The sequence below is a fragment of the Bombina bombina genome, chromosome 2, assembly GCF_027579735.1.
Source record: "Bombina bombina isolate aBomBom1 chromosome 2, aBomBom1.pri, whole genome shotgun sequence".
Taxonomy (NCBI): Eukaryota; Metazoa; Chordata; class Amphibia; order Anura; family Bombinatoridae; genus Bombina; species Bombina bombina.
In genome coordinates, this window is record NC_069500.1 from 167,795,580 (window position 1) to 167,823,084 (window position 27,505).

General features: G+C 39.0%; 1 protein-coding gene across 1 annotated transcript in view; it reads right to left on the reverse strand.

Moving 5' to 3' along the window:
• CENPK (centromere protein K) overlaps positions 1-27,505 on the reverse strand; it is a 210,546-nt gene that overhangs the window by 161,771 nt on the left and 21,270 nt on the right. The window lies entirely within an intron of this gene.

A 27,505-nucleotide genomic window follows, 5' to 3' on the forward strand; every position in this document is an offset into this window, starting at 1 on the left:
ACCTGATTAGTATGATAGGAGACTTCTGTTGTAGGTGATAAACAGGAAGGGTTTAAGGGGGAGCAATAGTTATCTGGTTTCAAGAATATGTATTAAATAATGCTCTCCTTAAGATGTAGAAACTGGGTTGTGGCAAAATGAGAAATATCTAATAGTAAGTGTAACAATAGAGATTATCATTCTCTAAGGTCCCGGCAGTAGCCCCATAAGTACAACACTAAAAGCTCTAAGTAACCTAAACCCAGTTTACCAGCTTCCTCCACTGATCTGTGGACACCCTTATGTTAGATGTCCTAAATATAGATATACTGTATAGATACAAGGGAAACACTCTAATTGTGTATATTCAGCTAGTTGCGTCTTGCTGAGATCTAGGTTTTGGCTATACTGGTAGTAGGATATAAGAAAGTAATTCTCTGATTCTAATATAACATATCATAGCATTCAAACTATAAAATAGCCTATAGTAATCTAAAGGTTATAGATCAGAAGTTTCTATAAAAGTAGTATTGTACAGTATATGATATAAACTACAATAATCTGGGGGCTCCTATGGGATATTGATTACAGAACAGGTTAAAAAATATTTAACTTCAGTCAATAGTATACTATTGGGCTTATGCAGAACTGGAACAAGCTTCCAACATATAACAGTGCACTCAAACTGAATTGATTGCTTATGTGGGTTGAGTCTGGTCCCCTTGTGTAGTTATTGGGAGGGCTATAAAAGAGGTTGACCGGCTATCCGACCTAGCTCTTTGTAAGATAGGATCTTGCTAAAGTCATATTACCATATTTAGAAACACTAAGGTGAGCTAAAAAGGAAGTACACATGTACCAGGAGACAAACAGAGTATTGTAGGTTTTCTAAGACTGGGTTTGTAGTAACTACTCACCCAGTGCAAACATGTAAGCATATCAATAGGTGATATATGTGCATCCTCTTCCCACCGCAAAAAGCAGGTGCTGGGAAGTAGTAGAAAATGTCACAGCATACAAATCATAACCTATATAACAATACAACTTGGTATAAGATTAATAACAGCCTATAATATATGTCTGAGACCAGAACCTCTAGAGAGCAAAATGTTGTAAATGCCTCTGACATATCAGGCTAGTTGTCAAGCCATATAGGGAATATATATCTGCTATGCAACTATGGCTAAGCATATATCACATCAGGATAAGCTTTATAGGCGTCCATGACGCCAGCTAGCTACCATGGAAGTAATGTATTAGCTGAAGCTGCTTATAGGAGTAGCAGAGAATGCCAAGTAAAATTTCAGACATATAGTTGTCATACTATTGGCCTCTCATGCTAGTGATGAACATATTATCTTTGGAGATAGTTAGTAACATAAATAAACATATATTAGCTCTTAGCGATAGTATAATAAATTTGAGATATCTTCCCTACAATAAATGCATTAAAGCTAGTGAGAGACAATACCAAGCTGAGAAATGCAATTGACTAGGGATAAAACAAAGCCTTGTTTTAATTTAGACTAATTCCAATTTCTTAGTTTAAGTAATCGTGAGATGGGGTACTTGCTGGGATAGAATTATAAAACCCTCTCTGTTTCAATCAATAGCGTAATATGGAGGTTACCCTAGTTCAAAACCTCTCTAGGCAACTATGTAGTATAGGTTAAATAGATGGCTAGTAAGCTCAAAAATGTTCATTCATTCTAAACAAAGTCTCCACGCTGGAAATAGGACAGTGGTCCTCTGTAGCTTATGTGTAGGTAATCCAGATACTGCCCTGAGTTTGTGAGATAATTACCCGACTCCAGATCTTAACGTAGAAAATAAATGTAGCAGGACCTGAGTTAGTTTGGAGTCAGAGTTCTGTCAAGAACAGTCAAAATACATGACTCTAAGTACAGAGATATTGCTCAATGTTACATTATTATTGATAACTGGTTTTGAGGCTATATGTACATAATACCTGTATAAGTACTGCTAAACATGGCAGTTACTTGACCCGGTTAGGATTAGCTGACCCTTAGATACTATATGCCTATAAATCTGTATCTAGATGTACCTTAGCAACCTGGTCCATATTCAAACTAGTACTATGCATTCCTAGATCACATCTTACCCTAATATCAACTCCTATCAAGAATTGTATAATTTACAGTTACACGTAGTACAGGTCTGCAGTTCTTTAATGTTTTAGAGGTCACTTTCTTATGTTTAAGCATGCTCTATTCTTTGTTTGGTAGTATATAGACTTAACTCTATTTTTAGACCTACAGGTTTTTGTTTATGTTGGCTAATTGTTATACAATTCTTTTGCTATATATTGTCTGTTTTGTTGTGGTTTAAGTCTTAGATATGCTATACGACATCACATAAGCCTTGAAATATGCCAATAACTAGATGGTTGCACCCAAGACAATAGCTACTAGTCCAGACGATAAAGCATCTGCTCCATCTCACATAGACACATAAATTTTCCAACATTTAACAACCCTTCTGCAACTCATTTACTCCTTAGCCTATATATAACTACAGGAGGCTCTAGTAGTCTCCCCACTTAGATCCATATATATTATGGGGTACATTGACATTATTTAAACTCCAATAACATAAGTTCTTTGAGATCGGGCATTTCTAAGTCCACTTCAGACACCCTATGTCACTTATATTTATACATGGCTCCGTCCCCCCACCTCCTTTCCCTATGCGCATAGCGGTGCTTACCCACTGAATATCCCCCTCCCCCCCATATAGCTCGGCCCAAGAGTGGCTGATATTCATGTTAAATCTCCACAGGCTGTTATGTTGGTCTTAGGTAAAACACTACTAGAATGTGGAGCTCATAAGCAGATAATATAAAATGAAGTTCTATTTCATCTCGCCTAAGACATTGTCTATTTTTATATTCAGATTTGAAATATATATGCATATTGCCTACTTTATAATGCCTTTATATAGACAATGTATTATTTTCTTTGTTGTAACTTTGGCCTTAGGGCGAGTTCTTGTTGTCATGATATATACTTTAACTTCAATAAAAAAATTATTTAAAAAAAAAAAAAATACATGACTCTTAGTGTTGCTAGTGACTATGAGATACTTTTAAAGTTGAGAGCACTTAATGAGCATAAAAGTTATATAGTGAAGATGTTTACCTAATGCATTTTAACATGTGAAACAGGACTAAAGCTGGACAACAGATAGCTACAAAATAAATTATTATATCCCAGTTCTCAGGCTTTCAGCCTTCTTCTAAAGTCTTAATAATTCCCAAATAGGGTCTAGGTATATGTCCACTATATTTAAAGTCACATTGAAGAGCTGTTCTAATAAGGGCACTACCATATAAACAGCATATAAGTTTTCATAACACAATTTAACAGATAGCAATATAGTAAACTTGAATCAGAGTGGGGAATAGTCAGCTTATCTCTCAAAAGACCTAGTTAGCACACTCTATACCTATAGTCTAGAACCTGAGTCTGATTTTCTTAAGTAGATGAGTAATAGTTAAACCAAAACTCAGTGATAGATACCCACAGCATTCACTGTTATCAGATTAATTTGTTAGTAAAAAGGAAGTATTGCTTGCTACTCTAGTTTAACTCCTCTTTAAGGGGATAAAAATCAAATATTACTTGCAAATGATACAGCAATATTAATCCACTTTTGGTATGTTGGAGTATAAGAGCATACAAATGTGACTTAAGGAGTAAAATCGTAACCATATACAGTAACATTAAACAAGCTTGCACATAATAAACAATAAGGTAAGTTGTCTAAGTCTATATTGCTAGTTCAGGCTAATAGCGTACCCTGGTATGATATAGGAGTATGTATTTAGAAAGAAGTAAACTCTGCAAGGTATGCATCTGCTATCATTGAGGCTCTACATAAATTAAATTTACAGATATCCCATATCATATGTAGTAAACAAATATTTAAATAGTTCCTTAAAAGGGCATACATTTGTATAGTCCTAGTAAAGAGTTAGGACACAGAGACAACTAGTGAGTGACATGGCACTCCATAATACAGTGTCTTCTGCCAGAGCTAAACTAACTCACACCTCTCTTCTGCAACCGAAAGAGTCCAGCAGTATAGTTCTTTTTCCTGAGGGGGATATTCATAATGTTAGAGTTGCTACCACAAAAGGATACCCTGCATTGGGCCCATTTATCAGCGTCATCGGCGTGTAGATGTTCCATAGGAAAGTTATGTTGGGAGGAAAAAATCTTATACTCAGCAGTTGTCGCTAGTTGAATTACATACAAAGCTTTATGCTGTAAGTGTGAATAGCAGAGGTGATTCATGTCAAGTGGAGGACCAGGAGCTTTCTCAGGCTGAGCAGTATGCGAATCAGAGAGGGTGCAGGGGTGAGAAGGTAAAGCGTCATGATGTTGTAGCTCCGCTCTCTTATGCAAAATGCGTTCCTCCGTCCACAGCACTGTGTGAATAGTATCCTCATCTCTGGCGAGTTGTCCCTGGGTTTGTCGCGGTAAAGCTGTCTCGACTGTAGTATGGATCATTGGCGACAGCGGTGTAGAATCCACCAAGTCCATGTAACTGGTCTCTCTCTCAGTAGTCCCAAACCGGACCGTTGCAGTAAGATCATTATAGTTGTCCACCATTTGACGTTCCAATGCACTCAGTAATGAATGTAGAGATGTATAAAACTCCTCCATCTATAAAACAGCAGGAGAGAATGCTATGTCTATGCTGCGGGTATAGCCGGTATCTGAGTCTCAAGATGGCGCCCTTTACAGTGTGTCTGTTGTGAGCATTTTAAACCGAGATCATATAAGCAGACAATCTCTCTGATTTCTTAAATTATCATATGAAGATGATCTAAGCTCTTCAGTTAGTGTTTAGGATCGATGTTAAGTCAATATTATCGATGCTACCAATCAGTAGTTAAATCCCACAATTAGATCTCACATTGCAGAGCTCTTTGGTAGCACATCTGGCTGCTTCAACCGTTGGCTCCGCCCCTCGTTTTTTTCTTTTTAAATGTTCTCCATTGAAGTCAGGTTTTGCGTGCACGCAAACAATTTACTCTAAACTTGTAATGCGCATGCTAACCCGCCAGCATTTACTTTCAGCGGTATTAGCGTTCAAGCATGAGCTAAATACCGCTCCACTTGTAATCTAGCCTAAGGTCCGATGATCAGGTTTATAAAAAGTGCAATCAGGACTTATTAATATTATGTTTAGACTGCGGACTCAGTATTGGATGACAGGTTTCAAGGAAGATCTGCCTATTTTGCAAGGTGGTCGTTCACACAGAAATATCAAGAAATAAACTATTAAATCTGTATTATTTGCAAGCTTTAATTTCAATAACATGTAGGATGGTTTTGCTATATACTGTACACCTTACTGTATGTTAATAAATATGTTTTACCCCTTAAATTCTGTTATGTATAGATACTTATAGTTATTTATATCTGTTAATTGCAACATCATGAACAGCATGTATTCGATAATGTATTTATCGAAATGTTTATTTTTATTTATATGGATGTTCTAGTATATAATAAGATTCCCTTTTTCGTTAGTAAAATAAGGGACTATTTCCTTCAAAAAGGGTTAAACGTGTATTTAAAAGTTGCTCTCTTGGAACACACCCCCAATAAGGTCAACGACAAGAACATAAGCTTGTATTGCTTCTTCTCATTTGCTCATGAACTGAATCCCCATTTGGAGTAGCACAGAAGCCAAAATTGGATTATGAATTTAACTCTTTGGCAGTGGTTTAATGAAACTGAGTTGTTTAAAAATACAATGTTCTAATAAAATAGAATAATATACAGCTCTGGAAAAATTAAGAGACCACTGCAAAATGATCAGTTTCTTTGGTTTTACTACTTATAGGTATGTGTTTGAGTAAAATGAACCATTTTGCTTTATTCTAAAAACTACTGACAACATTTCTCCCAAATTCTAAATAAAAAATAGTCATTTAGAGCATTTATGTGCAGAAAATGACAACTGGTCAAAATAACCAAAAAAGATGCAGTGTTTTCAGAACTCAAATAATGAAAAGAAAACAAACTCATATTCATTTTTAAACAAAACAATAATGTTTTAACTTAGCAAGAGTTCAGCAATCAATATTTGGTGGAAAAATCTTGATTTTCAATCGAGTTTTCATGAATCTTGGCACGCTCTCCAGCAGTCTTTCACATTGGTTTTGGGTGACTTTAGGTCACTTCTGGAGCAAAAATTCAAGCAACTCAACTGCTTCTCAACTTCCTTATTGATCACATTCCAGAGGTTTTCAATGGGTTCAGGCCTGGAGATTGGGCTAGCCATGAATTTAGCTACCAATCAGCAAGAGCTACCTAGGGTGATGAACCAAAAAAGGGGCGGCTTTTAAGCATATATTTCTGCTTTTTCAAATAAAGATACCAAGAGAACAAAAAAAATTATAACTAGAAGTAAAATTAGAATCATGGGTTTAAATGTCAATTTAATGAATCAGTGCCCGTTTTAAAATCCTATTAATAAAAACAGAATTTATGTTTACCTGATAAATTACTTTCTCCAACGGTGTGTCCGGTCCACGGCGTCATCCTTACTTGTGGGATATTCTCTTCCCCAACAGGAAATGGCAAAGAGCCCAGCAAAGCTGGTCACATGATCCCTCCTAGGCTCCGCCTACCCCAGTCATTCGACCGACGTTAAGGAGGAATATTTGCATAGGAGAAACCATATGGTACAGTGGTGACTGTAGTTAAAGAAAATAAATTATCAGACCTGATTAAAAAAACCAGGGCGGGCCGTGGACCGGACACACCGTTGGAGAAAGTAATTTATCAGGTAAACATAAATTCTGTTTTCTCCAACATAGGTGTGTCCGGTCCACGGCGTCATCCTTACTTGTGGGAACCAATACCAAAGCTTTAGGACACGGATGAAGGGAGGGAGCAAATCAGGTCACCTAAATGGAAGGCACCACGGCTTGCAAAACCTTTCTCCCAAAAATAGCCTCAGAAGAAGCAAAAGTATCAAACTTGTAAAATTTGGTAAAAGTGTGCAGTGAAGACCAAGTCGCTGCCCTACATATCTGATCAACAGAAGCCTCGTTCTTGAAGGCCCATGTGGAAGCCACAGCCCTAGTGGAATGAGCTGTGATTCTTTCGGGAGGCTGCCGTCCGGCAGTCTCGTAAGCCAATCTGATGATGCTTTTAATCCAAAAAGAGAGAGAGGTAGAAGTTGCTTTTTGACCTCTCCTTTTACCGGAATAAACAACAAACAAGGAAGATGTTTGTCTAAAATCCTTTGTAGCATCTAAATAGAATTTTAGAGCGCGAACAACATCCAAATTGTGCAACAAACGTTCCTTCTTTGAAACTGGTTTCGGACACAGAGAAGGTACGATAATCTCCTGGTTAATGTTTTTGTTAGAAACAACTTTTGGAAGAAAACCAGGTTTAGTACGTAAAACCACCTTATCTGCATGGAACACCAGATAAGGAGGAGAACACTGCAGAGCAGATAATTCTGAAACTCTTCTAGCAGAAGAAATTGCAACTAAAAACAAAACTTTCCAAGATAATAACTTAATATCAACGGAATGCAAGGGTTCAAACGGAACCCCCTGAAGAACTGAAAGAACTAAATTGAGACTCCAAGGAGGAGTCAAAGGTTTGTAAACAGGCTTAATTCTAACCAGAGCCTGAACAAAGGCTTGAACATCTGGCACAGCGGCCAGCTTTTTGTGAAGTAACACAGACAAGGCAGAAATCTGTCCCTTCAGGGAACTTGCAGATAATCCTTTTTCCAATCCTTCTTGAAGGAAGGATAGAATCCTAGGAATCTTAACCTTGTCCCAAGGGAATCCTTTAGATTCACACCAACAGATGTATTTTTTCCAAATTTTGTGGTAAATCTTTCTAGTTACAGGCTTTCTGGCCTGAACAAGAGTATCGATAACAGAATCTGAGAACCCTCGCTTCGATAAGATCAAGCGTTCAATCTCCAAGCAGTCAGCTGGAGTGAAACCAGATTCGGATGTTCGAACGGACCCTGAACAAGAAGGTCTCGTCTCAAAGGTAGCTTCCAAGGTGGAGCCGATGACATATTCACCAGATCTGCATACCAAGTCCTGCGTGGCCACGCAGGAGCTATCAAGATCACCGACGCCCTCTCCTGATTGATCCTGGCTACCAGCCTGGGGATGAGAGGAAACGGCGGGAACACATAAGCTAGTTTGAAGGTCCAAGGTGCTACTAGTGCATCCACTGGAGCCGCCTTGGGATCCCTGGATCTGGACCCGTAGCAAGGAACCTTGAAGTTCTGACGAGAGGCCATCAGATCCATGTCTGGAATGCCCCACAGCTGAGTGACTTGGGCAAAGATTTCCGGATGGAGTTCCCACTCCCCCGGATGCAATGTCTGACGACTCAGAAAATCCGCTTCCCAATTTTCCACTCCTGGGATGTGGATAGCAGACAGGTGGCAGGAGTGAGACTCCGCCCATAGAATGATTTTGGTCACTTCTTCCATCGCCAGGGAACTCCTTGTTCCCCCCTGATGGTTGATGTACGCAACAGTTGTCATGTTGTCTGATTGAAACCGTATGAACTTGGCCCTCGCTAGCTGAGGCCAAGCCTTGAGAGCATTGAATATCGCTCTCAGTTCCAGAATATTTATCGGTAGAAGAGATTCTTCCCGAGACCAAAGACCCTGAGCTTTCAGGGATCCCCAGACCGCGCCCCAGCCCATCAGACTGGCGTCGGTCGTGACAATGACCCACTCTGGTCTGCGGAATGTCATCCCTCGTGACAGGTTGTCCAGGGACAGCCACCAACGGAGTGAGTCTCTGGTCCTCTGATTTACTTGTATCTTCGGAGACAAGTCTGTATAGTCCCCATTCCACTGACTGAGCATGCACAGTTGCAATGGTCTTAGATGAATGCGTGCAAAAGGAACTATGTCCATTGCCGCTACCGTCAACCCGATCACTTCCATGCACTGAGCTATGGAAGGAAGAGGAACGGAATGAAGTATCCGACAAGAGTCTAGAAGTTTTGTTTTTCTGGCCTCTGTCAGAAAAATCCTCATTTCTAAGGAGTCTATTATTGTTCCCAAGAAGGGAACCCTTGTTGACGGAGATAGAGAACTCTTTTCCACGTTCACTTTCCATCCGTGAGATCTGAGAAAGGCCAGGACAATGTCCGTGTGAGCCTTTGCTTGAGGAAGGGACGACGCTTGAATCAGAATGTCGTCCAAGTAAGGTACTACAGCAATGCCCCTTGGTCTTAGCACAGCTAGAAGGGACCCTAGTACCTTTGTGAAAATCCTTGGAGCAGTGGCTAATCCGAAAGGAAGCGCCACGAACTGGTAATGTTTGTCCAGGAATGCGAACCTCAGGAACCGATGATGTTCCTTGTGGATAGGAATATGTAGATACGCATCCTTTAAATCCACCGTGGTCATGAATTGACCTTCCTGGATGGAAGGAAGAATAGTTCGAATGGTTTCCATCTTGAACGATGGAACCTTGAGAAACTTGTTTAAAATCTTGAGATCTAAGATTGGTCTGAACGTTCCCTCTTTTTTGGGAACTATAAACAGATTGGAGTAGAACCCCATCCCTTGTTCTCTTAATGGAACAGGATGAATCACTCCCATTTTTAACAGGTCTTCTACACAATGTAAGAATGCCTGTCTTTTTATGTGGTCTGAAGACAACTGGGACCTGTGGAACCTCCCCCTTGGGGGAAGTCCCTTGAATTCCAGAAGATAACCTTGGGAGACTATTTCTAGCGCCCAAGGATCCAGAACATCTCTTGCCCAAGCCTGAGCGAAGAGAGAGAGTCTGCCCCCCACCAGATCCGGTCCCGGATCGGGGGCCAACATTTCATGCTGTCTTGGTAGCAGTGGCAGGTTTCTTGGCCTGCTTTCCCTTGTTCCAGCCTTGCATTGGTCTCCAAGCTGGCTTGGCTTGAGAAGTATTACCCTCTTGCTTAGAGGACGTAGCACTTTGGGCTGGTCCGTTTCTACGAAAGGGACGAAAATTAGGTTTATTTTTTGCCTTGAAAGGCCGATCCTGAGGAAGGGCGTGGCCCTTACCCCCAGTGATATCAGAGATAATCTCTTTCAAGTCAGGGTCAAACAGCGTTTTCCCCTTGAAAGGAATGTTAAGTAGCTTGTTCTTGGAAGACGCATCAGCCGACCAAGATTTCAACCAAAGCGCTCTGCGCGCCACAATAGCAAACCCAGAATTCTTAGCCGCTAACCTAGCCAATTGCAAAGTGGCGTCTAGGGTGAAAGAATTAGCCAATTTGAGAGCATTGATTCTGTCCATAATCTCCTCATAAGGAGGAGAATCACTATCGACCGCCTTTATCAGCTCATCGAACCAGAAACATGCGGCTGTAGCGACAGGGACAATGCATGAAATTGGTTGTAGAAGGTAACCCTGCTGAACAAACATCTTTTTAAGCAAACCTTCTAATTTTTTATCCATAGGATCTTTGAAAGCACAACTATCCTCTATGGGTATAGTGGTGCGTTTGTTTAAAGTGGAAACCGCTCCCTCGACCTTGGGGACTGTCTGCCATAAGTCCTTTCTGGGGTCGACCATAGGAAACAATTTTTTAAATATGGGGGGAGGGACGAAAGGAATACCGGGCCTTTCCCATTCTTTATTAACAATGTCCGCCACCCGCTTGGGTATAGGAAAAGCTTCTGGGAGCCCCGGCACCTCTAGGAACTTGTCCATTTTACATAGTTTCTCTGGGATGACCAACTTGTCACAATCATCCAGAGTGGATAATACCTCCTTAAGCAGAATGCGGAGATGTTCCAACTTAAATTTAAATGCAATCACATCAGGTTCAGCTTGTTGAGAAATGTTCCCTGAATCAGTAATTTCTCCCTCAGACAAAACCTCCCTGGCCCCATCAGACTGGGTTAGGGGCCCTTCAGAAATATTATTATCAGCGTCGTCATGCTCTTCAGTATCTAAAACAGAGCAGTCGCGCTTACGCTGATAAGTGTTCATTTTGGCTAAAATGTTTTTGACAGAATTATCCATTACAGCCGTTAATTGTTGCATAGTAAGGAGTATTGGCGCGCTAGATGTACTAGGGGCCTCCTGAGTGGGCAAGACTCGTGTAGACGAAGGAGGGAATGATGCAGTACCATGCTTACTCCCCTCACTTGAGGAATCATCTTGGGCATCATTGTCATTGTCACATAAATCACATTTATTTAAATGAATAGGAATTCTGGCTTCCCCACATTCAGAACACAGTCTATCTGGTAGTTCAGACATGTTAAACAGGCATAAACTTGATAACAAAGTACAAAAAAACGTTTTAAAATAAAACCGTTACTGTCACTTTAAATTTTAAACTGAACACACTTTATTACTGCAATTGCGAAAAAACATGAAGGAATTGTTCAAAATTCACCAAATTTTCACCACAGTGTCTTAAAGCCTTAAAAGTATTGCACACCAAATTTGGAAGCTTTAACCCTTAAAATAACGGAACCGGAGCCGTTTTGAACTTTAACCCCTTTACAGTCCCTGGTATCTGCTTTGCTGAGACCCAACCAAGCCCCAAGGGGAATACGATACCAAATGACGCCTTCAGAAAGTCTTTTCTAAGTATCAGAGCTCCTCTCACATGCGACTGCATGCCATGCCTCTCAAAAACAAGTGCGCAACACCGGCGCGAAAATGAGGCTCTGCCTATGCTTTGGGAAAGCCCCTAAAGAATAAGGTGTCTAAAACAGTGCCTGCCGATATGATTATATCAAAATACCCAGATAAAATGATTCCTCAAGGCTAAATATGTGTTAATAATGAATCGATTTAGCCCAGAAAAAGTCTACAGTCTTAATAAGCCCTTTTTGAAGCCCTTATTTACGATCGTAATAAACATGGCTTACCGGATCCCATAGGGAAAATGACAGCTTCCAGCATTACATCGTCTTGTTAGAATGTGTCATACCTCAAGCAGCAAGAGACTGCTCACTGTTCCCCCAACTGAAGTTAATTGCTCTCAACAGTCCTGTGTGGAACAGCCATGGATTTTAGTGACGGTTGCTAAAATCATTTTCCTCATACAAACAGAAATCTTCATCTCTTTTCTGTTTCTGAGTAAATAGTACATACCAGCACTATTTCAAAATAACAAACTCTTGATTGAATAATAAAAACTACAGTTAAACACTAAAAAACTCTAAGCCATCTCCGTGGAGATGTTGCCTGTACAACGGCAAAGAGAATGACTGGGGTAGGCGGAGCCTAGGAGGGATCATGTGACCAGCTTTGCTGGGCTCTTTGCCATTTCCTGTTGGGGAAGAGAATATCCCACAAGTAAGGATGACGCCGTGGACCGGACACACCTATGTTGGAGAAAGAGGCACTTTCATTCATCAAACTTTACATTTCACTCGTTTTATTAAAATACTTAGCTTTAAATCTTGAAAGCTGCTCCAGCGATTCCCCCTCCTGCTGCTCGTCACTTCATATGTCAGCAATGACGAATACAGCATCCTCCAATCACGGCTTCCCCCCCAGGGGAATCATTGCCTGAGGCAACGCCGTGATTGGAGGAAGCCAGATTTTATCATTATTATTATTATCAGGTATTTGTAGAGCGCTAACAGATTCCGCATTTGTCATTTTTTGACATATGAAGAGGCTTGTGAGAGGCGGGGGAAGCGCTGGAGCGGCTTTCAAGATTAAAAGGTAAGAATTTTAACAAAACGAGTGAAATGTAAAGTTTGATGAATGAAAATGCCCCTGTTTTTAATAGGGTTTTTTAAAACAGGGCACTGATTCATCAAACTTGACATTCACTTTAACTTTAATTATTATTATTATCTAATTATATATCTTCTGGTATTCAGACCTCACTGCCTTAGACCTCCATCTGCCAATCTCTCCTCATTCTTGCTCTTTTCAAATTTTTGAATTCTCCACCAAGCCATTAAAGGGACAGTGAACACTAATGACATTTTATAAGCATAGTATTGAGGTTATTCCCCAGTTCCCTCTAGACTTGGGTGGAGCCATTCAATGGAAGGGGAACGGGAAAGAAACCAGGAAAAGGAGAATGGCACCACTCTGATAGGGATGTTCCACTTCTAATTAAGTATAAAAATATATCTTATAATATTACTAGTGGAATAGGTGCTGTACACTTTAGGAAACAATGCAAAAGAAGGTCTAGACCAACAGAAGGTTGTGTAACTAAAAAGCACTCAACATCTCTATACTAGCCAAATAAGAAATTCTATGTCCATGACTATAAGCCAAAGAGTAACTAGAAAAAAACATAACAATAACCCACTAAGGGGGAAAAAACATGGTTAAAAAATCTAATTTTATTAAGTAAAGGTTAAAAATGGGACAGATAATTAAAAACAACAAGTGGTGGTCTCTAATACTTATACTTATACTAATACTTGGGTGGAGCCATGTTGAAATCATACTTCCACTGCATTCAAGTACTGATGAGTTTCCACATGTGCAGAAACTCTCCTTCAGATACCTTAAGTGTAACCAAGGTTCCAAAATTGTAGCAACCATAATTAAAAGGAGGTGCATTAAATGCATTTAGTGTTTAATGTCCCTTTAAATCTAAAATAAATAAAGGGACATAAATATACATTTTGAGGTCTCCCTAAAAGGTTTAACTATGTATAGTACAAAACTTTCTAATATTATTTATTTAACTTGCTCCCTTTTCCTGTTGGTTCCAGTTCTTGTGAGAATGAATTGAAGGTAGAATAGTCTTCAGAAGCCTAAACCAGCTAGGTTCTATGTTGTTGTTAGATCATTTATACTTTTCCATAATTGTCCTCAAGAAACAAGAGGCTTTTAAAAGGATATGTACTTGGACTGCAAAACTATTTTTGCCAAGAACGTTTAAAACTTACATAATAACATTATATATACACAAATTAAAATGGTGTTTGTGGATTCGCTATTTTTTAGTTTATTTAATCTAAGGAAAAAGGTCAGTATTCAAGGTCCATTAAAACAGAATTATTTTAGACTTAACTGTAGGTAGGAAAATATTTCTCAAGACAATTTATTATGAGATGAACAACAATATTTAGAGACACCTAGTAACAAAGCTGTGAATCCAGTAAATCTCACACTTGGTACATGTTATAGACAGCACACATGGGGTCATGGGATCTATCTAAAAGGGAACGGGTAGTATATTTGTCCAGTTGTTAATGCCAGGAGAACATTTGCAAACAAACAAATCAATAAAATGTTAATTCCAATGCTTTTGCCAGGAGTCATCTTACAGTAATAAGACATTTTTCAGGGACAAAACTGCTATAGTTATGAAATAAAAGACATTTAATGGGCCCCGAGGGTTGATGGTGTCAGTGCAATATCTTACACCAAGAACACAAAAAGTGACATTATACTTAATGTTCAAACAGAGAACATGTTATATGCTGACTCGCCTTTGCCCAGTTTCTACATGCTCTAATTAATGCATTTCTGGATGGAGAATGTGCTGTGTTTGGCCTTTGGCCTCTTCTTTTAATTATTAGTGACTTGAATTCTCTGGCTCATATTCACACATGTAGGCAGAATTTTTTTCCTCCATGAGAAACATCTCCATTATGGAAGAATGTATTCTTCAAAGTCAAAGCTTGGAAAACATGCATACAAATCACTAAAATAAACGCAGGTGAAAGAAAGCTAAAATAACAAAGAAGAGTACCCGATTCTTAAAAAATAAATATATATACAGTAGTTTGTTCATACACGGTTATTATTTAACATACTGTATCTGTATGCTTTAAAAAAATCACAATATGCATTTGTATTTATCTGCCTACAACTGATATTTATGTACTACCTACTAGACATAGGCATTCAGCAGATTCGTTAGCTGCCAAATGCGGAAGTAGGCGGCCCCTTCCTTAACTTCGCCTTTTTTCGGAGCCGGATTTATGCTTGTGAAAGATCACAGCAATAAGATCTGAATTTACACAGACCTTAGTGTGGTGATCTTTCACAAGTATAAGTCCGGCTCCAAAAAGACCTTAAGTCAATGAGGAGCATGCCCACATCAGTTTAAATTATTATATATTTACTACTTATTGGATTAAAAAGAAAAATACGTTGATAACATTAAAGGGACATTTAACCTGATGAAAATTGCTAAAACCTACTTTATCTTATTAATAAAAATAAAATAATCACTGCTGTCTATTTTATCTGTTCCTCTTACCCCAAACTGTTGACGAAGATTGTTTTGAAGTACAGTGTTGATCCAGTGCTTGATTCTACTATATAAGCTGCCGTATTGTAACATACCTTACAGGGGCACAGCTGTCATATGCTCATGATACAGTCACATGACACACACAGCACATTATTTGTTACATATTACTTAGAGAATCAGATCTGTTTGCAGCGTGTGAGCTGCGGTGTCTGACGATACTTATTTATTTGTCACTCACAGTATAAATGTATTAGCTTTCCCCATCTATTTATATACACACATATTATGCAGCACAATTGAAATAAAATGCTTTATAAGCACTATTTATGTTTTTAAATGCCCCCAACAGTTACTCTTTAAACTGCCCACAAGTTTTATGATCTAGTCTAAGCAAAAGCCATTTTGCAGTTTTTTAGGCACTATTGTCGTAAATAATTTTTTAAGCTCCGTGAGGGGGAGAGGTGTCTGCAGAAGATTTCTGCTTCTCATGAACTCTACTGCTAATGTAAAGCTCTTGTACCAGCTAACTGATCAGTTAGTAATGATCGTCTGTATTTTTTACCAGTGTGATCTGCTCCTGTCACACCCTCTGATGATCACAGACAGAGGTTCTGCTCTAATGACCGTCTTGGCAGAGGGTGTGACAGGAGCCGATCACACTGGTAAATAAAACAGACGATCATTACTAACTGATCAGTTAGCTGGTACAAGTGCTTTACATAAGCAGGAGAGGTCATGAGAAGCAGAAATCTTCAGCAGTGTGTCTGAGAGCCTCCATCTCCCTCTCTCCTTCATGGAGCTTACAAATGATTTACAACAATAGTGCCTGAAAACTGCAAACAGCTTTTGCTTAGAGCAGTGTTTCCCAACCACGGTCCTCAAGTACCCCCAGCAGACCTGGTTTTCATTATAGCTGAAACAGTGCACAGGTGAAGTAATCAGCTGATCAGTAACCATGGTTACTAACCTTCTTACACCAATCAGCTGATTATGTCACCTGTGCTCTAGTTCAGCTATAATGAAAACTAGGACTGTTGGGGGTACTTGAGGGCCGTGATTGGGAACCACTGGCTTAGAGCATAAAACTTGTGGGGGCATTTAAAACAAACAGTGCTTATAAAGCATTTTATTTCAATTATGCTGCATAATATGTGTGAATATAAATAGATGAGGAAAGCTAATTCATTTATACTGTGACAAATAAATATGTAGTTTAGAGACAGCTGCTCACACGTTGCAGACAGATGTGATTCTCTAAGTAATATGCTGTGCATGTCATGTGACTGCATTATGAGCATGTGACTACTGTGCCCCTGAAACGTACGTTACAATATGGCAACTTACATAAGAAATCAAGTACTGGATTAACACTGTACTTCAACTATCATCTGACCAGCTTAAAGACCTTAACAAACCTATTTCAAATCACGAAATGCTTGCAGCCATTAAATCTTTAAATAATGGGAAAAGTCCAGGTCCTGATGGACTGTCAGGCAAGTAATATTACACATTCTCATCAGCACTTACACCGCACCTCAAACGCCTATTTAATGAAGTGTCTCACAACAATCCCTTCCACCAATCCATGCTAGAGGCACATGTAGTAGTTATCCCCAAGCCAGGGAAACCACCTACCATACCGGCGAATTTTCGCCCAATATCTCTTCTCAACACAGATATTAAACTGCACGCAAAAATACTCGCTACCCGCATTAACACTATACTATCATCTTTAATTAATTTAAATCAAGCAGGCTTTACTCCCCATAGGGAAACAAAGGATAACACTACCAAAATTTTGCACCTTATGGAATTCGCCCACAACCACAAAATCCCCTCTGCGTTCATTTCTATGGACGCAGAGAAAGCCTTTGATAGGTTAAATTGGCAATTTTTACGGACGTCACTTACTAGATTTGGTTTTGACCAGACCTTCATAGGGAAAAAAAATTCACTATACAATAAACCAATAGCCAAAGTCAAACTAAACGATACACTATCTTCCCCATTTCGGATATCTAACGGTACAAGACAGGGGTGCCCCCTCTCTCCAATACTATTTATACTCGCCATGGAGGCCTCCCATATCCGGAATAATCCCACTATCCAAAGATTCAAATTCGACTACTATGAATATAAAACTTCTCTGTATGCGGATGACATTTTCTTAACTCTTACACAACCAGTCTCCTCGATACCCCCCCTCCTCCACACCATCCATACCTATGGTTCCTTCTCCGATTTCAAAATAAATATTTCCAAATCTGAACTTCTTCCTATCGGACTTCTGACGGACAAAATGAAAATAATACAAACACAAGTTCCTTTTCGCACGCAGCAACTATCAAATATTTAGGAATACATATATCTCCCTACAAGACCACATTAATAGACGCAAATTTTAAAGCCATAACCACAACGATACAAGCTCTCCTAAGCTCTTGGAGCAACAAACCCTTGTCATGGGTAGGCAGGATCAATGCTGTCAAAATGATCCTTCTTCCCAAGATACTGTACCTCTTCCAGACTCTCCCCATCCCTTTACCATTGTCACTAATGCATAATATACAAAAATGGATCACAAAATATATCTGGCAGCATAAACGACCCCGAATCACAACTGCAACACTTTATCGCCCGAAAGATCTAGGAGGCCTGGGAATCCCAGACCTGCAGCAGTATGGATTGACCACTTTTCTCACCAGAATCATCAACTGGTGCAGACACTCATCACACAAAGAATAGGTTCTTTTAGAACACCATCTGTCCAGCACAAACGATCTTGGGAGCAAGTGCTGGCTATCCCCGAAATCGAGGAACCTACCCACCCATCTTTCGTCAATTATTGCAGAAACTTTTCACTTATTGGATAAATTAATTAAAAAACATAGCTACATATCCACAATACCAACCCCCCTGATCCCCATATCAGAAAATTTAGATTTCCCCTTCCAACAGCTAGAGCAGACAACACCGCAACCTCATTATCAAATCTATCCCTTGCCATGTCCTCATAGACAACCGCAAATCGAGATTATCCCTCATTTAGGCCCTGCATATGAAAATTGGTTTCGCTACACCCAGATATCGGATTTCCTCATGAGAAACCCGCACACAACCCAACTCACGCACAACTTAACTAATTTTGAAAACATCTGCATCAGAGAAACCTTAAATAAGGGTCTCCTATCAACCTCATATCAAATTCTCATGCAACCTTATACCACCTCACTCCCTTCTTACGCAGATAAATGGGAAAAAGAGATACACCAGACTCTAAAAACATGGCAACATATCTTTTCCTCCATGAACTTCTTCTATATACACACTAGAGATGAATGTTAAATTCTTATGCCAATGGTATTACACTCCTTCCCGTCTACATATAATTTTTCCCACAACCTCCCCAACCTGTTGGAGAGGCTGCAACATAGAAGCTACCCCCACTCATATTTGGTGGACTTGCCCCATCGCTCAATCCTACTGGCTAATGATCAAGGCCGAAATAGAAAAGGCACTCTCAATTACCTTAGACCTAAATATTTGGTTTTTCCTTTTCAATAAATTCACTAAAATAAAGTGTAAATTGAGACTCACATTGCTGACCATTATGGTAAACTCAGCAAAAAGACGTATCCCAAAAAATTGGAAATCATCACAGCTCCCATCAATTAACACTTGGAGAGAGATAACTTCCCACTCCCTACAGCTGGAAAAATACCACTACACACACAGTAAACGTCTGAATGACTATCAATCCATTTGTTTCCTTTGGGAAGAATATCTAAATCACATATCACCAACAACATGACCACACCTCTCCTTGCTTAGAATCCTCTCCGCATTCCCAACCACTTTAGATCGAGTGAAACATTTCAACTCTTCTACAGATGATATTTTCACATCTTCCTGCGAAGACAATATTGCATTCTGTTCAACTTATGTTGTTTCCGTTATTTTATGGTTACATGTTGAAATTTTGCAGACAAGTTTGTAATGGGACCCTCTTTTGGGTGGTCTCAATCACGCTGAACTTTTCATTTGTATGATTACAGTAACATGTTTATACTGTCTGCTATATCTTAAATAAAGCTTTTTCAAAATTAAAAAAAAAACACACAAAAAAAAAACACTGTAAACAATCTCCTTCAACAGTCTGGGGTAAGAGGAACAAATAAAATAAACAGCAGTGATCATTTTATTTTTATTAATAAGAAAAAGTAGGTTTTAGGGATTATTAGAAGACAGGTGTTAAGTGTCCTTTTAAAGGTACATGAAACCCACAATTTTCTTTTATAATTCAGAGAGAGCATATAATGTTAAACAACTTCCAACTTACTTCTATTATCAAATATGCTTTGTTCTGTTGGTAGCCTTTGTTCGAGAAGCAGCAATACACTGCTAGGACCTAGCTGAGCAGATCTGGTGAGCCAAAGATATGAAGCATCTATATAGGTACAGCAATCAAACAGCACATAGATCCCAGTGGTGCGTTGCTGCTCCTAAACGTACCTAGGTATTTTTTTAACAAAGGATACCAAGAGAACAAGGCAAATGATATAATAGAAGTGAATTGAAAACTTGTTTGAAACTGCATGTTCCATTCAAACCATGGAAGTTTAATTTCGACTTTACAGTCCCTTTAAATACACTTTTCAACAATGGAACTGTTTCTGGCTTGAAAATACTTGAAAATTATTTCTGGATGCAAAAAACGAATATGAAATTTAAATCTCTCGGTTCTGAGGTATAGTCAATTTATTATGATGTAGGGTATAGGTATAGAGTAAAGGGTGTGGTGCTCCTAGCAGCATAATAAAGAACCTGGCAAACATGAGTACAGGAAAGCTGAATCATTGTAGGCCTTGTTTTGTTAACAACGTTAAAAGCCAGGATGCCGCGTAAATGTGTTCATGAAGAACTTTGTAAAGGAGATGAACAAGGATGGAGAAGCTTTAAAGTACCTGAGAGGAACATTTCCACTGCTAAGTGAGGTAAAGTTAAGTAAGGAATCTTTGTTGGTCTGAAAATTTGTGAACTTATTACAGATGAAAAGTTTGGGCGAGTCCTCAAAGGTAAAGCGGTTTGGGAAGCTTTTAAAAGGCATTGTGCATGGCTTCTTGGGTAACTGAAGAGCTAGAAACTATGTTGAGGTTGCAAAAAACCTTCTAGAAAAGTATCATCAATTAGGCTGCCACATGTCACTTGAAAATCCACTTTCTCGACTCTCATCTGGACTTCTTCCCTGACAACAAAACACAAGCAATTATATGTGCTTGAGATCCAAAGTAAGTAAACATCTATCAATTTACCCTTTATTTCCTTATTGAACTGTGTTACTATTGTGTAATGTTACACAATACCCCAAATCTCTCTAGAACACAGGATATTGTTCAAGGACACTACAGAAACAGTAACCTCACTTTTAGAGGTTATGTGAACAATGGTGAGCGGTTCCACCAAGACATTTCTGCAATGGAACGAAGATATCTGGGTAGGTGGAACGCTTCTATGCTTACTGACTACTGTTGGACAATGACAAGAGATGCCTCAGAAGAGGAGTACAATCAACGAGAGAAGGTACTCTCGTGAATAGGCCACTATTTCAGAAAATACTTTCAATTGCTGTATGTTTTTCATGTTGTGTAATGTTACACAATACCCCAAATCTCTCTAGAACACAGGATATTGTTCAAGGACACTACAGAAACAGTAACCTCACTTTTAGAGGTTATGTGAACAATGGTGAGCGGTTCCACCAAGACATTTCTGCAATGGAACGAAGATATCTGGGTAGGTGGAACGCTTCTATGCTTACTGACTACTGTTGGACAATGACAAGAGATGCCTCAGAAGAGGAGTACAATCAACGAGAGAAGGTACTCTCGTGAATAGGCCACTATTTCAGAAAATACTTTCAATTGCTGTATGTTTTTCATGTTGTGTTATTTGCAACTGATTGCATGAAAACAACTTTCATTTATGTTGTATCAAGAAAATATCAGATTGTTGTAATATTGCTTTTCACTATGACTACAGACTACATCTGTGGATTTTTAAATTCCAATTAGTGTCTGTGTATAAATAGTCAATGAGTTTTAGTGGATGCACTGAGCGGGATGGATACTGAGCCATGGGGAGCAGAAAAGAACTGTCTAAATACCTGGGTAACAAGATAATGGAACTTTATAAAGATGGAAAAGGATATGAAAAGATATCCAAAGCCTTGAAAATGCAAGTCAGTACCGTTAAATCACTTATTAAGAAGTGGAAAATTTGGGGATCTCTTGATACCAAGCCAAGGTCAGGAAAGATTTCAGGCACAACTGCCAAAAAAATTGTTCGGGATACAAAGAAAAACCCACAGGTAACCTCAGGAGAAATAAAGGCGGCTCTGGAAAAAGACAGTGTGGTTGTTTCAAGGAGCACAATATGACGATACTTGAACAAAAATGAGCTGCACGCTTGAGTTGACAGAAAGAAGCCTTTACTGCGTCAATGCCACAAAAAAAGCCTGGTTACAATATGCCTGACAACACCTTGACACGGCATCTTGCACACTGTAAATTGGAGTGAAGTGACCAAAATAGAGCTTTATTGTCACAACCATAAGCGCTATGTATGAAAAGGGGTCAACAAGGCCTATAGCAAAAAGAATACCATCCCCACTGTGTAGCATGATAGTGGCTCACTGATTTTTTTTGGGGGGGTGAGCTCTAAAGGCAAGGGGAATCTTGTGAAAATTGATGGCAAGATAAATGCAGCATGTTATCAGAAAATACTGGCAATTTGCATTCCGCTGCACGAAAGCTGTGCATGGGACGCTCTTGGACTTTCCAGCACGACAATGTACCTAAGCACGAGGCCAAGTTGACCCTCCAGTGGTTACAACAGAAAAAGGTGAAGGTTTTAGAGTGGCCATTACAGTATCCTGACCTTAATATTACCGAGCCACTCTGGGGAGACCTCAAATGTGCGGTTCATGCAAGACGACCAAAGACTTTGCATGACCTGGAGGCATTTTGCCAAGAAGAATGGGCAGCTATACCACCTGCAAGAATTCGGGTCTCATAAATAACTATTACAAAAGACTGTACGCTGTCATCGATGCTAAAGGGGGCAATACACAGTATTAAGAACTTCGGGTATGCAGACTTTTGAACAGGGGTCATTTCATTTTTTTATTTGTTGCCATGTGTTTTTTTTTATGATTGTGCCATTCTGTTATGACCTACAGTCGAAGATGAATCCCTTAAGAAATAAAAGAAATGTGTATGGCCTGCTCACTCATGTTTTCTTTAAAAATGGTACATATTTTACCAGTTCTCCAAGAGTATGCAAACTTTTGATCACAACTGTATATTACTGAAGCACAAGTAATTTATCTCAAATACCAGAGCTAATATAAAAATTCTTAAGTCATATTCATTTTTCTTCACCCAAAATTTGTAAAGTATGACTATTTTTAGTAAGTAAACATATTAAAAATATTTGTTTGTTGAACAGTGATATATCAGCTACAAGTGAGACACACAGTTTTATTTTAATTAACTGTAAATTGAAGATTTTACTGTGGTAACAATGAATTACTACGTGCAAAGACGCTTGTTCTAAGAAAATAAAAAACAAGTTGCAGCAATACTTGTATTAAGTCATCTAGCTATAAATAAAACTTAAAAAAAACAAAAGTCTTGAAAGCTGAAGAACCCGGCAGGTTTATTTCCTGTATTTTTCTTAACGATTAATTATGAGCTGACCTGTGACCAACACCTGACACATTTCCATATTTTATGCATGTTTTTCTAGTTTATATCAGCATTTAGACATAATGCATATCACGGAAGGGCTTTATACAGTGTCACCAAGATGTGTATATTGTTATCTGTCTATTTAAAGGGATAGTAGACACATTGTAATTAAAAGACCTTTCAGTTGTGTTGCTACAGAAGAACATATCAGCGAATCCCTAAAGATTTTAAAACAAATTAACATGATTTTTACTGCAATTGGTATTCAACAGCCAAACTCCACCCACAATTTGCCTTATCTCTGACTCTACTGTTTAGGGATGCATACAACCTACGCTAACCTTACTTTATACCAGTTCCTCTCCTCCATTGCTATCCCCTGAACCCCCCTAGCATGTAAGCCTAAAAGTCCAGCTGTTTGTAGATCACCTTCTTAAGAGCTGACTACAACATTGCAACTCTTGGCAGGGCCCTCTACCCATTTGATCCCTATAACTGTTTTTTTTTTGTACTCCGCCTTTGTTTATAGCGCTGCGGAATCGGTTGGCGCTCTACAAATAACCGATAATAATAATAATTATCTGGATGAGTCAAACGGGATAGACAACAAGGCTAGGTGATTATAAAGTTAGTATAAAATTTTGTTTTTAAATGTTTGTTTGTTATCTGATAAAGTCATGTAGGGACAGATATGTAGCAGGGTTATAGCCGTGAGAAGTCAGCAGGTGCATTTCAAGTTTAGAGAATCAGAAATTACATGAAGAGAGAGCAAAATAAATAATGAAAATATACTGCAAAGTTTTATTACGCATAACTAAATATTTTATACAACAATCTCAGTGTGTCTACTGTCCCTTTAAGTTGATAGTCTTTCCAGTGTTTAAGAGATCTGGGATCCCTTTGGTGGGGAAATAAAAACTCTAAGCATGCAACAGCTGATAAATAACAGCTATTACAATCCAACTTAACAGTAACCAATGTGTTGAGTTTGACAATAAGACTGAGTTGGCCCTTCAGAGATTTTACTGTTTGAACATGTACTGCAGTTGGCCAATTAACCAAATTAAGTTTCTTCAAAGGGAAAACACAAGCTAAGCAAAATGTGGGTTTAAGAGTAAAGTAAAAATTTGACTTTCAGGATTCAGACAGAGTGTGCAATTCTAAACAACTTTCCAATTTACTGGGATTTGCACTTTTGGTATCCTTTGTTGAAAAGTAAACCTAAATAGGGTCAAGAGCAACAACGCACTACTGGAGGCTAGCTGAATGCATCTGGTGATCCAATCACAGCCACTTATCACCAGCAAAAACAATTCAAATTTATAATAAAAGAAAAAGGGAAGTAGTTTAAAATGACATGATCTGTCTGTATCTTAAAATGTTTTTCTTTTTCTGACCCTTTAAACCTTTATTAGAATGTATTTATCACTGACATTAAAATACCTCTGAAAATGCACAGAAAAGAAAAAGGCATCTATTTTACTAGTAATTAGAAATGTTTTGAGATAAATTATATAAAGCTGCATTTACAGCTTTTTCGGCTATGTGACGCAGGTTTGCATAAGTGAGCCTGCTGCCAAATATTTAAAGGGACAGTCTAGTCAAAATTAAACTTTCATAATTCAGATAGGGCATGCAATTTGAAACAACTTTCCTATTTACTTGTATCATTAAATTTGCTTTGTTCTCTTTGTTGAACGCTAAACCTAATTTTGAATCCCTTGAAGGCCGCCTCCTATCTAAGGGCATTTTAACAGTTTGTTTTTTTTTACAGCTAGACAGCACTAGGTTCATGTGGGCCATATAGATAAACGTTGTGCTCCCTCTCTTGAAGTTACCTAGGGGTTAGCACTGATTGGCTAAAATGCAAATCTGTCAAAAGAACTGAGATAAGGGGGCAGTCTGCAGAGGCTTGGATACAAGGTAAATAGTGTATCAATATAACTGTTGGTTATGCAAAACTGGGGAATGGGTAATAAAGGGATGATCTATCTATTTAAACAATACAAATTCGGGAGAAGACTGTCACTTAAAGAAGTAGATCCACAAAAAAGATATCTCCAGCTGTAAATAATTAAAAGACCTTAATTTTTCACACAGGGTCCACTGTATATTTTTGGACGCTGTGTGAAAAAAGTAAAATTAATTTCTTCTATGGTACGACGAGTCCACGGATTCATCCTTTACTTGTGGGATATTATCCTCCTGCTAACAGGAAGTGGCAAAGAGCACCACAGCAGAGCTGTCTATATAGCTCCTCCCTTAGCTCCACCCCCCAGTCATTCGACCGAAGGTACAGGAAAAAAAAAAAGGAGAAACTATAAGGTGCAGAGGTGACTGAAGTTTAAAATCAAAAAATATAATCTGTCTGAAAATGACAGGGTGGGCCGTGGACTAGTCGCACCATAGAAGAAATTAATTTATCAGGTAAGCATAAATTTACTTTTCTTCTATAAGGTACGACGAGTCCACGGATTCATCCTTTACTTGTGGGATACAATACCAAAGCTACAGGACACGGATGAACGGGAGGGACAAGACAGATGGTTAAACAGAAGGCACCACTGCTTGAAGAACTTTTCTCCCAAAAATAGCTTCCGAAGAAGCAAAAGTATCAAATTTGTAAAATTTGGAAAAGGTGTGAAGCGAAGACCAAGTCGCAGCCTTACAAATCTGTTCAACAGAAGCATAATTTTTAAAAGCCCATGTGGAAGCCACCGCTCTAGTAGAGTGAGCTGTAATCCTTTCAGGAGGCTGCTGTCCAGCAGTCTCGTATGCCAAACGGATGATGCTTTTCAGCCAAAAAGAAACAAGATGTTTGACGGAAATCTTTGGTTGCTTGCAAGTAAAACTTCAAAGCCCGAACCACGTCCAAGTTGTGCAACAGACGCTCCTTCTTAGAGGAAGGATTAGGACACAGAGAAGGAACAACAATTTCCTGATTGATATTCCTATTAGTAACAACCTTAGGAAGGAATCCAGGTTTGGTACGCAAAACCACCTTATCAGCATGGAAAATAAGATAAGGCGAGTCGAATTGCAACGCAGATAGTTCAGAAACTCTTCGAGCCGAAGAGATAGCAACTAAAAACAGACCTTTCCAAGATAGAAGCTTAATATCTATGGAATGCATAGGTTCAAACGGAACACCTTGAAGAACTTTAAGGACTAAATTCAAACTCCATGGCGGAGCAACAGGTTTAAACAAGCTTGAAAAACACTTTATTTAGTGAAAAAACAACAATCTTAAAAAACGGTACTGCGCCTTTAAGAGAAAAAAGCATACACGTTCTGTAAAACTACTTTAAACTTTCCAAATTTTTGATAGCAGACTCAATTTGTGTAGTTAAGTTTGCCCCACAAGAAAATAAAACATTTAACCCTTTAATGTGCAAACCGGATTAAAATAAGGCCTAAATCCGGAAAAAACACCCCCAGCACCTCGCCACAGCCCTGCTGTGGCGCCTACCTGCCCTCAGGGATTGTAAATATGGGGTTAAAGCTTCGATTTGGCCCAAAACATCCACAAGGGCCCTCAGGAGTTGGAGCTTGCTGAGTGAAAACAACTGCGCATCTGAGGCGCGAAAATAGGCCCCGCCCATCTCACTCAATGTCTTTACAGCCTCAAAGAACCGCACCAGAGCGGTTTTAAACTAGCCATGTGGGTTCTGAGACCCAAAAATTAAGCCAAGTGTACCCTCAATAAAGTTGCCAAAAAACGTTATTGCTCAAGAAAAAAACGTTAACAGCACTCCCAGTTCATAAAACGTTTGCCCACAAACATTCAAAAACTCTGTGTCATCCATTTTTTTTAATTAGCCCCTTATGCAAGCTTAGTAATGCCTTTCTATAGCTCTTAAGATTACTGCTTACCCTTACCCTCATGGGGATACTGTCAGCCTTTCTGAAATACACAGTCTCTCCAGAATAAATGACTGAACATACTTCACTGCTATATAGCATGGGGGTGGGGTTAAGGGAGGAGCTATATAGACAGCTCTGCTGTAGTGCTCTTTGCCACTTCCTGTTAGCAGGAGGATAATATCCCACAATTAAAGGATGAATCCGTGGACTCGTCATACCTTATAGAAGAAATAAAGTTTTTGTAATTCATCACAGCTGGATACATCTCTTTTTCTGTGGATGTGCAGATAGGCATGGCAAGTCTTCTACGTGTTATGTGAACTGTGGGAGCTGTTTCCTATTCTCACGTATATACATCCCTTAAAGCAGTAGCAACTGCTTCTTTTGTAGATCTGTGCATTCGGCAGTTTCCTTCACTGCCGAACGCGGAAGTTGCTTTTTGTATTTGGCTTTCTCCGCCACCTCAGAGCAAGATCAATCACCCTGACACTTGCTCGATCGGGGCGATTGACATTTTCTGCTCTAGAGCAACTGGTTGAGCCAGAGCAGGGGGTGACATTGCACAAGAATCCTCTTGCGCAATGTTAAATTTCACTATCAAGTTCTTAGATTTTAAAGCTCTACCACTGGATACATCATTCAGCTATTAATTTAAAGGGAAATATACCAACTTAGGGTAGACAAGATATC